At 43.8% G+C, this 12,202-nt stretch overlaps 1 pseudogene; it reads right to left on the bottom strand.

Annotated features, from left to right (window-relative positions):
• Positions 1–1,778: 1,778 nt before the first annotated feature.
• LOC115112500 (protein NipSnap homolog 1-like) lies at positions 1,779–8,465 on the bottom strand (annotated as a pseudogene).
• Positions 8,466–12,202: the final 3,737 nt, after the last annotated feature.

The raw sequence follows: 12,202 nt of genomic DNA on the forward strand, positions 1-12,202 counted from the left end.
TTAGAGGGACGGCCAGGTCTTGGTAGATTTGCAGTGGTCTGATACTCCTTCCATTTCAATATTATCGCTTGCACAGTGCTCCTTGGGATGTTTAAAGCTTGGGAAATCTTTTTGTATCCAAATCCGGCTTTAAACTTCTTCACAACAGTATCTCGGACCTGCCTGGTGTGTTCCTTGTTCTTCATGATGCTCTCTGCGCTTTTAACGGACCTCTGAGACTATCACAGTGCAGGTGCATTTATACGGAGACTTGATTACACACAGGTGGATTGTATTTATCATCATTAGTCATTTAGGTCAACATTGGATCATTCAGAGATCCTCACTGAACTTCTGGAGAGAGTTTGCTGCACTGAAAGTAAAGGGGCTGAATAATTTTGCACGCCCAATTTTTCAGTTTTTGATTTGTTAAAAAAGTTTGAAATATCTAATAAATGTCGTTCCACTTCATGATTGTGTCCAACTTGTTGTTGATTCTTCACAAAAATATACAGTTTTATATCTTTATGTTTGAAGCCTGAAATGTGGCAAAAGGTCGCAAAGTTCAAGGGGGCCGAATACTTTCGCAAGGCACTGTACCTTTAGCCCAGACAACTCTCGCCAGTCTGCACAGCGTGACTCAAACCAGAGCAAATCAGACTTATTTTTCTCCATATCTCCGGATTCCTACCACAAGCTCTGAACCTTTTTTTCCTCCCACCTTGATCACCGCAGCAAGCTAGCTGAGTGGCCACTCTCTGTCCCGAAGCAAGAACCAATTAGCCTGGAGCTAGCCTTGCTAGGCCCATCTGCAAGGCCCATCTCTCGCCTAGCCGTAGAGGTCCATCAGCCACTCCTTGGGCTTCAATACCTATTTTGCCGACTAGCATGGACCCTCACTGACCCATCACGACTGGACTACCGACGTAATTCGCCCGAGGGGGTCTCTCAACTGGCTCCTGCATCACGACATCCCCTGAATGTCCATCTGCTAGCTGTCTAGAGCACATCGGACTGTTAGCTTAAGAGGCCCATCGGACAAAATCTTTGGCCACTATACCTATTTTGCCAACTGGCCTGGTTTACCACACGGAGCCCTGCTGATCCGTCTGCTGACGTAACAGCACGAGGGGGCCACAACAGACTTTCTTCCGTCGCGACATCCCTCAAAGGCCCTTCTGCTAGCCCTGGCCCGCTAGCTGCCTGAAGCCACTCACTGGACTCCTATGATCACTCGGCTACGCATGCCTCTCCCTAACGTCAATATGCCTTGTTCATTGCTGTTTTGGTTAGTAATTATTGCCTTATTTCACTGTAGAGCCTCTAGCCCTGCTCAATACGCCTCAGTTAACACTTTAGTTCCACCTCCCACACATGCGGTGACATCACCTGGTTTAAATTATATTTCTAGAGACAATATCTCTTTCAACGTCACCCTATGCACAGGTTTACTCCCACTGTATTCACATCCTACCATACCCCTGTCTGTATATTATGCCTTGAATCTATTCTACCGTGCCCAGAAATCTGCTCCTTTTACTCTCTGTTCTGAAAGTACTAGACGATCAGTTCTTTTAGCCTTTAGCCGTACCCTTACTCTACTCCTCCTCTGTTCATCTGGTGATGTGGAGGTTAATTCAGGCCCTGCAGTGCCTAGCTCCACTCCCATTCCCCAGGCGATCTCAATTGTTGACTTCTGTAAAAGAAAAAGCCTTGGATTCATGCATGTTAACATTAGAAGACTCCTCCCTAAGTTTGTTTTATTCACTGCCCTTGCACTCTCTGCCAACCCGGATGTCCTAGTCGTGACTGAATCCTGGATTAGGAAGACCACCAAAAACGCTGAAATTTCCATCCCTAACTATAACATTTTCCAACAAGATAGAACTGCCAAAGGGGGTGGAGTTACAATCTACTGGAGAGATAGCCTGGAGAGTTCTGTCTTACTATCCAGGTCTGTGCCCAAACAATTTAAGCTTCTACTTTTAAAAATCCACCTCTCCAGAAACAAGTCTCTTACCGTTGCCGCTTGGAATAGACCACATTCTGCCCCCAGCTGTGCCCTGGACACCATATGCGAATTGATTGCCCCCCATCTATCTTCAGAGCTTGTGCTGCTAGGTGACCTAAACTGGGACATGCTTAACACCCCGGCCATCCTTCAATCTAAGCTTGAGCACAATCTCACACAAATTATCAATGAACCCACCAGATACAACCCCAAATCCGTAAACACGGGCACCCTCATAGATATCATCCTAACCAAGCTGCCCTCTAAAAACACCTCTGCTGTCTTCAACCAGGATCTCAGTGATCACTACCTCATTGCCTGCGTCCGTAATGGGTCTGCGGTCAAGCGACCACCCCTCATCAACTGTCAAACGCTACCTAAAACACTTCAGCGAGCAGGCCCGGGTATCCTGGAAGGATATTGACCTCATTCCGTCAGTAGAGGACGCCTGATTGTTCTTTAAAAGTGCTTCCCTCACCATCTTAAATAAGCATGCCCCATTCCAAAAATATAGAACCAGGAACAGATATAGCCCTTGGTTCAGACCAGACTGCCCTTGACCAGCACAAAAACATCCTGTGGCGTACTGCATTAGCATCGAATAGTTGCGATATGCAACTTTTCAGGGAAGTTAAGAACCAATATACACAGGAAGTTAGGAAAGGAAAGACTAGCTTTTTCAAACAGAAATTTACATCCTGTAGTACTAACTCCAAAATGTTCTGGGACACTGTAAAGTCCATGGAGAATAAGAGCATCTCCTCCCAGCTGCCCACTACACTGATGCTAGGAAACAACCACCGATAAATCTGCGATAATCGATCATTTCAATAAGCATTTTTCTACGGCTGGCCATGCTTTCCAATTGGCTACCCATACCCCGGTCAACAGCCCTGTACCCCTCACTGCAACTTGCTCAAGCCTCCCCCATTTCTCCTTCAACCAAATCCAGATAGATGATGTTCTGAAAGAGCTGCAAAACCTGGACCCCTACAAATCAGCAGGGCTAGACAATCTGCATCCTCTCTTCCTAAAATGATCCGCCAAAATTGTTGCAACCCCTATTACTAGCTTGTTCAAACTCTTTCATATCGTCTGATATCCCCAAAGATTGGAAAGCTGCCGCGGTCATCCCCCTATTCAAAAGAGGGAGACACTCTAGACCCAAACTGCTATAGACCTATATCATTCCTGTCCTGCCTTTCTAAGGTCTTCGCAAGCCAAGATAACAAACAGTTCACCGACCATTTCGAATCCTACCATACCTGGTCATGGGTGCACCTCAGCCACACTCAAGGTCCTAAACGATATCATAACCACCATCGATAAGAGACAATACTGTGCAGCTGTGTTTATCAACCTGGCCAAGGCTTTCGACTCTGTCAATCCCCACATTCTTATCGGCAGCCTCAACAGCCTTGGTTTCTCAAATGACTGCCTAGCCTGGTTCACCAACTACTTCTCTGACAGAGTTCAGTGTGTCAAATCGGAGGGCCTGATGTCTGGACCTCTGTCAGTCTCTATGGGGGTGCCACAGGGTTCAATCCTCGGGCCGACTCTTTTCTCTGTATACATCAATGATGTCGCTCTTGCTGCTGGTGATTCTCTGATCCACCTCTACGCAGACAACACCATTCTGTATACTTCTGGCCCTTCTTTGGACACGGTGTTAACTAACCTCCAGACGAGCTTCAATGCCATACAACTCTCCTTCCGTGGCCTCCAACTGCTCTTAAATGCAAGCCAAACTAAATGCATGCTCTTCAACCGATCGCTGCCCACACCTACCCACACGCCCAGCATCACTACTCTGGACGGTTCTGACCTAGAATATGTGGACAACTACAAATACCTAGGTGTCTGGTTAGACTGTAAACTCTCCTTTCGGACTCACATTAAGCATCTCCAATCCAAAATGAAATCTAGATTTGGCTTCCTATTTCGCAACAAAGCATCCTTCACTCATGCTGCCAAACATACCCTAGTAAAACTGACTATCCTACCGATCAAAATAGTCCCCAACACTCTACTCAGCAAATTGGATGAAGTCTATCACAGTGCCATCCGTTTTGTCACCAAAGCCCCATATACTACCCACTACTGCGACCTGTATGCTCTCGTTGGCTGGCACTCTCTTCATATCCCTCGCCAAATCCACTGGCTCCAGGTCATCTATAAGTCATTGCTAGGTAAAGCCCAGCCTTATCTCAGCTCACTGTTCACCATAGCAGCACCCACCTGCGGGTGCACGCGCTCCAGCAGGTACATTTCACTGGTCACCCCCAAAGCCAATTCCTCCTTTGGACGCCTTTCCTTCCAGTTCTCTGCTGCCAATGACTGGAACTAAATGCTAAATTCACTGAAGCTGGAGACTCATATCTCCCTCACTAGCTTTAAGCACCAGCTGTCAGAGCAGCTCACAGATCACTGCACCTGTACATAACCAACCTGTAAATAGCCCATCCAACTACCTCATCACCATATTGTTATTTATATATTTTATTTTGCTCCTTTGCACCCCAGTACCGCTACTTGCACACTCATCTTCTGCACATCTATCACCCCATTGTTAAATTTGCCATACTGTAATAATTTAGCCACTATGGCAGATTTATTGCCTCACCCCCCTTATCCTATCTCATTTGCACACACTGTATATAGACTTTCTCATTGTATTATTGACTGTATGTTTGTTTATTCCATGTGTAACTCTGTGTTGTTGTTTGTGTCTTTGCTTTATCTTGGCCAGGTCGCAGTTGTAAATGAGAACTTGTTCTCAACTAGCCTACCTGGTTAACTAAAGGTGAAATAAAAAAATAAAACATTCTGAGGTGTGTGTGTGTGTGTGTTCTCTCCTACCTGTGAAATACACACTAGAATCCCATCCCTCCTTCAGCAAGAAAGTTTTTGGTCTCATCTCTGGACTGGAGGTCTTTATAAACTGAAGAGATTAACTAATGACATAGAGATATTAGTACACATGGATAAGTATGAACATATCTGTCAGTAGTTTTGATAACTCAATGTCATGAAAAAGCACAGCATCTTTTCTCATATTTTATGTGAATGATGTGAGAAAATGAGAGTCCATTGCTTCATCAACCATCTACAGTAAATAAGAAAAGTAGTCCAGCTATGTGCACAATCTTTTCTTTTCAATTGATTTGATATATTATATACATTGCCACTACCATCATCAGCCTGCCTACTCACCCCACAGATGATGAACTTCATACAGGTCTCCTACCTGTGAGAAGAACCCTCCAACTGCCTCGTCATTCTCCTGTCTATATTTGATCGCCCGTGCCTTAGCAAGATTATTCATAAATACAGTTAATATTGGACAAATTTGACATTCTAGTGAAACATTTACTGGTTAGGTATTGTGTACATAAATTACATGCATTTTGATAAACTGCACCTGTATTTCAAACAAAGAGTAGTTGAGGTCTCATCAAAGTCTTACCAGTGATTCCCTCATTCGATCATTGTTCCAGGCTTAAAAAGAGACACACAATGACATCATTAGAGATGATGATACTAAAGTATGAAGACAGACAGAGATTTGAACTGCATAACCACCTGTGGCCTTTACACACTGGATGCAACAGCATCAGATTCACACACCATACTCATTGACAGTCAGGCTCTGCAATCCAAACACACAGTACTGTAAACAATGGAATGTGAGGCAGGCCTACATTCTCATTACATACACAGTTAAGTCAGACCTGTGGGTTTTGTTTGAAGATAGATGTTTATCTTCTTGGGTATGTTCTCTATGACCATAGATTGTATATGTCTCTGGATCTCCTCGGGTATAATCATGTTTCATGTCTCTGGAGGAACTAGGGACTAATGTTCTAGATAGAATGAAACATTATTACAAAGGGTAGTGACTTACCTTGAGTATGTATGAGCTCATTTTGTATATTTGGTTCATGCCAGGACTTACCTTGAGTTTGTATGAATGTATCTTTAAAATGTTCTGTCCCAGTCTGGGTGATGGCTCGTTCCAGAAACAGAACTCTAAGAGAAGCTGGTTCTGCTGAGACCAGCAATTTATCCTCTCCTTCTGGAAATCCAGATACTCCTTCAAACAGTTACATAATGTTTGAGATTTAGGAATTAGTCTACCAAAGTTGCCACTTCGGCCCGTCGGACAATGCTTTTTACAGAAATCACTGCCTGGTCTTATAGACTAGACATAACATAGTCAATGAAAATACAGGACAGTCAAATTAGGGGAAAGGGGGGCACCTAGTCAGTTGTCCAACTGAATGTATTCAAATGTGTCTTCAGCATTTAACTCAACCCCTCTAGTATGATATGTTAAGTTTGGTATGGTTACATAAGAAAGAAGGTTACTGATCGTATAACACGAACGTCTAGCAACCCAAAAGTTCTGTGTTCGATACTCATCACGGACAACTTTAGCAATTTAGCTAATTAGCAACTACTTACTGCTTTTTAGCTATTCTGAAACTACTTAAGCATGTTAACTAACCCTTTCCCTAACCGCCAGCCTAAGTAACGTTAGCCACCTAGCCATCTGACTTAGCTAACATTAGCCACAACAAATTGGAATTCATATCATATGTATTGCAAATTTGTAACATATTGAACGAATTGCAATTTGTAACATATCAGGCAACTTGTAATTCGTAACATATCATACAAATTGTCATTCATAACATATACGAAATCGATGATGGACATCCACAAATTAATACATACCATACCAAACATAACATATCTAACTAATTTGAGTGTCCCGGATTTGAATTTACTATGGTATGTGTCCAGGTTGTAAAACAATGACAGGATACTCTTACAAAAAGTTAGATTTGAGATCACTTGATATGTATTTTGAATGATACATTGTGATATTGGTTTATCCAAATATAATGATTTGTCCATGTTAAAATATATTTTTTAAACCCCTACTTGATTATTGTTCAATTTGGTTAGGCGTCCAATGCAGGGTAGCCTGCTGTATACCGCATAGGTGCACTGTAACAACAAACCAGCAGGTGTCACTGTTGCATTGGCCAAACTATTTAGACCAAGCTAGACTAGAGAGAAAGTTGAGTGTCATCATTGTACAAGAGGTCCGCCTATCGCCACGAAAAGGTATGTGATAACCATTCATATTAGATCAGGGTTAACATAAGATAACTTTCGGTTACATATTAAAAGAAAAACATTGAATAATGTTAAGATTAGGGTTTCATGAGATTTCACTGCCTCGTTTGAAATTGCACTGACACCTGAATTGACTGTTTCTGTCACTACTTACCCGCTTGGTCTTGGTCCCCGTACCAGGTATTCCAGCTCCCCACCACCTCACAGGAATAGTCCTGGTCTAAGTGGAGCTTGCTCTGCACCTCAGCCCTGAGTTCACAGGAAAAGGTCAAAAGACACAATATCCACAGATAGCGGGGTATGTCTGTATCACCCTCTACTGTGAAGTCAAGTCAGTGAAAGATATATGAATGGCCAAGAGAGGAGTCAGTTAGCATTTACAGCACACAGGAGAATAAACTAAAAATGAAAGATGAATCTTATATGCCTGCACACACTCAGTCTTGACATTGTGAACTGAGAGAGAAAGGAACAGAATTACAGTGGGTGGACATTAGGCTATAAAAAATGATATCACATACTCATCAGCTTCCTCTGTACAGTATTTTATTGGACTAATGTGTTATTGCCTCTGCAATCATTTTAAATTGACTATTTTAGGATCATCATCTTTCCAACCCAATTTCCCTGGTGTAATTCCAATGTCAAGTTGAACAAAGCTACTGACAGACACTGGTCAGTGCACAAACTAACAAACTATCAAAGATACTTGCAACTGTAGGCCTTTCTGAGACAATCAAAAATCAACAAATAATGGCTCAAAAAGAACAAAATGAATGAAAAATGAGAAGTAGAAATGAAAAATACATTTTTGTCATGTAATTACACATTTTCGCTTTATTTAGCCATGTTGGTGCTGCAATTATTTTCCTGTAGGTCCCTCTGTGAAATATGCATTGAATTAGAATAATAATTTCACTGAGCCGTATGATGAAATGTCAAACAGAGGCTATGCTGTGCACTGAATCCAATTCAGTATAATTTGCTGTACAAATTAGGTTATGTTTGACCCTGAATCGCCCCTCTAGAGCAGTGGTTCCCAAATGGTGTGGTGTGCACCTACAGTGGGCATGGGTGCCCCCCCCCAATGATTTCTGCAATTCGTTCCAGTCATTGGCAGCAGAGAACTTTAAGGAAAGGCGGCCAAAGAAGGTGTTGGCCTGGGGTGTACCCGTGAAATATACCTGCTGGAGCGCGTGCTACGGGTGGGTGTTGCTATGGTGACCAGTGAGCTGAGATAAGGCGGGGCTTTACCTAGCAGATTTGTAGATGACCTGGAGCCAGTGGGTTTGGCGACGAATATGTAGCGAGGACCAGCAAACAAGAGCATGCAGGTCGCAGTGGTGGGTAGTATATGGGGTTTTGGTGACAAAACGGATGGCACTGTGATAGACTGTATCCAATTTGCTGAGTGGAGTGTTGGAGGCTATTTTGTACATGACATCGCCGAAGTCAAGGATCGGTAGGATGGTCAGTTTTGCGAGGGTATGTTTGGCAGCATGAGTGAAGGAGGCTTTGTTGTGAAAAAGGAAGCCGATTCTAGATTTAACTTTGGATTGGAGTTTGTGCACAACATTTGAGAGAAATAATATTTTTGTGCATTTGGAACATTTCTGGGATCTATTATTTCAGCTCATGAAACATGGGACCAACACTTTACATGTTGCATTTCTATTTTTGTTCAGTCTAGCTGTTTTACCCCCCCAAATTACCCCCACGAAATTGCTCTAATCCACTGCACTGCTATTGTACTTGTACTGTACCCTCTCATTCCTTGTTCTTAATTATTAGATTCAATAGACCATTATTTGTTGGACACTGAGCACCCTTATTAGTAGTAGTAGTAGTAGTAGTATTTATTAATAATAATATGCATAACAATAACAACAATAACACATTATTTTAGTTCTCAGTGTTTATTATGATTTTAGTAGCAAAGCACAATTAACAAAAAAAAATGAGGTAAATTCCAAGCAGAGCCCAAAGTCCAATGGGTATATCCTCTGGCATGTTGATGTTGATGGGTTGATGTTCTCCACATCCATATCCAGAATGATTTTGCAGTGCATGGTGATCGAACAGGTTTCCTGTTATATTCAGAGGTCTGGTAGGGAGAGGGTGAAGTCTGTGAATTCAAAAAAGTGTAATTATACAGATGATTAACAAAACATGCACATGACAGAATTCATACCTTTAATTTTTGTGGGGAGTGTGACTAAAAAAGCAAAACTGTTTTGATCATGGTTTTCATACAAATCAAATCAAATTTTATTTGTCACATACACATGGTTAGCAGATGTTAATGCTTGTGCTTCTAGTTCCGACAATGCAGTGATAACCAACAAGTAATCTAACTAACAATTCCAAAACTACTGTCTTATACACAGTGTAAGGGGATAAGGAATATGTACATAAGGATATATGAATGAGTGATGGTACAGAGCAGCATACAGTAGATGGTATCGAGTACAGTATATACATATGAGATGAGTATGTAGACAAAGTAAACAAAGTGGCATAGTTAAAGTGGCTAGTGACATAAGAATGCAGTCGATGATCTAGAGTACAGTATATACATATGCATATGAGATGAATAATGTAGGGTAAGTAACATTATATAAGGTAGCATTGTTTAAAGTGGCTAGTGATATATTTACATCATTTCCCATCAATTCCCATTATTAAAGTGGCTGGAGTTGGGTCAGTGTCAATGACAGTGTGTTGGCAGCAGCCACTCAGTGTTAGTGGTGGCTGTTTAACAGTCTGATGGCCTTGAGATAGAAGCTGTTTTTCAGTCTCTCGGTCCCAGCTTTGATGCACCTGTACTGACCTCACCTTCTGGATGATAGCGGGGTGAACAGGCAGTGGCTCGGGTGGTTGTTATCCTTGATGATCTTTATCGCCTTCCTGTAACATCGGGTGGTGTAGGTGTCCTGGAGGGCAGGTAGTTTGCCCCCAGTGATGCGTTGTGCAGACCTCACTACCCTCTGGAGAGCCTTACGGTTGTGGGCGGAGCAGTTGCCGTACCAGGCGGTGATACAGCCCGACAGGATGCTCTCGATTGTGCATCTGTAGAAGTTTGTGAGTGCTTTTGGTGACAAGCCGAATTTCTTCAGCCTCCTGAGGTTGAAGAGGCGCTGCTGTGCCTTCTTCACGACGCTGTCAGTGTGAGTGGACCAATTCAGTTTGTCTGTGATGTGTATGCCGAGGAACTTAAAACTTGCTACCCTCTCCACTACTGATCCATCGATGTGGATAGGGGGGTGTTCCCTCTGCTGTTTCCTGAAGTCCACAATCATCTCCTTAGTTTTGTTGACGTTGAGTGTGAGGTTATTTTCCTGACACCACACTCCGAGGGCCCTCACCTCCTCCCTGTAGGCCGTCTCGTCGTTGTTGGTAATCAAGCCTACCACTGTTGTGTTGTCCGCAAACTTGATGATTGAGTTGGAGCGTGCATGGCCACGCAGTCGTGGGTGAACAGGGAGTACAGGAGAGGGCTCAGAACGCACCCTTGTGGGGCCCCGTGTTGAGGATCAGCGGGGAGGAGATGTTGTTGCCTACCCTCACCACCTGGGGGCAGCCCGTCAGGAAGTCCAGTACCCAGTTGCACAGGGCGGGGTCGAGACCCAGGGTCTCGAGCTTGATGACGAGCTTGGAGGGTACTATGGTGTTGAATGCCGAGCTGTAGTCGATGAACAGCATTCTCACATAGGTATTCCTCTTGTCCAGGTGGGTTAGGGCAGTGTGCAGTGTGGTTGAGATTGCATCGTCTGTGGACCTATTTGGGCGGTAAGCAAATTGGAGTGGGTCTAGGGTGTCAGGTAGGGTGGAGGTGATATGGTCCTTGACTAGTCTCTCAAAGCACTTCATGATGACGGAAGTGAGTGCTACGGGGCGGTAGTCGTTTAGCTCAGTTACCTTAGCTTTCTTGGGAACAGGAACAATGGTGGCCCTCTTGAAGCATGTGGGAACAGCAGACTGGTATAGGGATTGATTGAATATGTCCGTAAACACACCGGCCAGCTGGTCTGCGCATGCTCTGAGGGCGCGGCTGGGGATGCCGTCTGGGCCTGCAGCCTTGCGAGGGTTAACACGTTTAAATGTCTTACTCACCTCGGCTGCAGTGAAGGAGAGACCGCATGTTTTCGTTGCAGGCCGTGTCAGTGGCACTGTATTGTCCTCAAAGCGGGCAAAAAGTTATTTAGTCTGCCTGGGAGCAAGACATCCTGGTCCGTGACTGGGCTGGGTTTCTTCTTGTAGTCCGTGATTGATTGTAGACCCTGCCACATGCCTCTTGTGTCTGAGCCATTGAATTGAGATTCCACTTTGTCTCTGTACTGACGCTTAGCTTGTTTAATAGCCTTGCGGAGGGAATAGCTGCATTGTTTATATTCGGACATATTACCAGACACCTTGCCCTGATTAAAAGCAGTGGTTCGCGCTTTCAGTTTCACGCGAATGCTGCCATCAATCCACGGTTTCTGGTTTGGGAATGTTTTTATCGTTGCTATGGGAACGACATCTTCGACGACGTTCTAATGAACTCGCACACCGAATCAGCGTATTCGTCAATATTTCCATCTGACGCAATACGAAACATGTCCCAGTCCACGTGATGGAAGCAGTCTTGGAGTGTGGAGTCAGCTTGGTCTGACCAGCGTTGGACAGACCTCAGCGTGGGAGCCTCTTGTTTTAGTTTCTGCCTGTAGGCAGGAATCAGCAAAATGGAGTCGTGGTCAGCTTTTCCGAAAGGGGGGCGGGGCAGGGCCTTATATGCGTCGCGGAAGTTAGTGTAACAATGATCCAAGGTTTTACCACCCCTGGTTGCGCAATCGATATGCTGGTAAAATTTAGGGAGTCTTGTTTTCAGATTAGCTTTGTTAAAATCCCCAGCTACAATGAATGCAGCCTCCGGATAAATGGTTTCCAGTTTGCAAAGAGTTAAATAAAGTTCGTTCAGAGCCATCGATGTGTCTGCTTGGGGGGGATATATACGGCTGTGATTATAATCGAGGAGAATTCTCTTGGAAGATAGTGCGGTCTACATTTGATTGTGAGGAATTCTAA

The sequence above is a fragment of the Oncorhynchus nerka genome, linkage group LG27, assembly GCF_034236695.1.
Source record: "Oncorhynchus nerka isolate Pitt River linkage group LG27, Oner_Uvic_2.0, whole genome shotgun sequence".
In the NCBI taxonomy this organism is placed as follows: Eukaryota; Metazoa; Chordata; class Actinopteri; order Salmoniformes; family Salmonidae; genus Oncorhynchus; species Oncorhynchus nerka.